The 1,064-nt window shown below is 35.5% G+C and overlaps 1 non-coding gene across 1 annotated transcript; it reads left to right on the forward strand.

The window, feature by feature from the left end:
- Window positions 1–237: 237 nt before the first annotated feature.
- Window positions 238–413, forward strand: LOC117882308. The gene has a single exon (XR_004646971.1). It is a non-coding gene; the product is annotated as a U2 spliceosomal RNA (small nuclear RNA).
- Window positions 414–1,064: the final 651 nt, after the last annotated feature.

Genomic DNA, 1,064 nt, shown 5'->3' on the forward strand with positions numbered 1-1,064 from the left:
GTTTTTGTTTAAACTTAATTTCTAATTTTAAGTGTGATGGCGAGCTAGCAACTTTGTCATTGTTTTGTTCTGCTCTGCCTTGTATCTCTCACTCTCACTCCCTTGTAGTTGTGCTATCTTTGCATATGCACAAAGAATTACCTGCTGGTAAGAGAAGCATATTCAGATCAGTCTCCCTTGTAGCAAACCAGAAACTTCTATGCTTAAACTCTGTACTGTTCACTTTTTTTTTTTAACATCATCTTAATAAAATTTTTAAATCTGTTCTTATCAGTTTAATATCTGATATGTCCTTTATTTGAGGACTGTATATTAAATTGATTTTTGAAACAGGGGTCTAGAACAGAAACTTGCTCTGTCTGCCCTATGCATCAACCTGGTATTGCAATGCCTCCAGGAACAGTGCATCTCCTTTTGGGGAGAATCTTCTGGTTAGAAAAACAGAAAAGAGTTTTACTGTGACGATGCTTCTTTAGAGCAGATTTTTGGAACTAGTGGAAAAATCTGAAGTCTCTAGCACTTTGGTTTCTTTACGATAAACAAAATATTATTACATGGTTTCTGAATGAGCAAAGCTACCTTCTAACTTTAAAATCTCACTTGAAACTTTATTTGTGTGTTATAAATTTTAGAAGGTGGGTGAGGTAATATCTTTTATTGGACCATCTTCTATTGGTGAGAGACAAGTTTTCAAGCTTACAGGTTAGAGCTCTTCAGGAGCTCAAAAACTTGTCTCTCTCACCAACAGAATTGGTCCAATAAAAGATATTACCTCACCAACCTTGTGTCTAATATCCTGGGACTTATATGGTAACAATAACACTGCATATGTAAATTTTAGAATACTAGTTGTGTTGTTTGTTTCTCAGTAAAAAGTTACATTATGTGTTTCAGAGTAGCAGCCGTGTTAGTCTATATCCGCAAAAAGAACAGGAGTACTCGTGGCACCTTAGAGACTAACAAATTTATTAGAGCATAAGCTTTCGTGGGCTGTAGTCCACGAAAGCTTATGCTCTAATAAATTTGTTAGTCTCTAAGGTGCCACAAGTACTCCTGTTCTTTTT

This window comes from Trachemys scripta, chromosome 8 (assembly GCF_013100865.1).
Source record: "Trachemys scripta elegans isolate TJP31775 chromosome 8, CAS_Tse_1.0, whole genome shotgun sequence".
Lineage (NCBI taxonomy): Eukaryota > Metazoa > Chordata > Testudines > Emydidae > Trachemys > Trachemys scripta.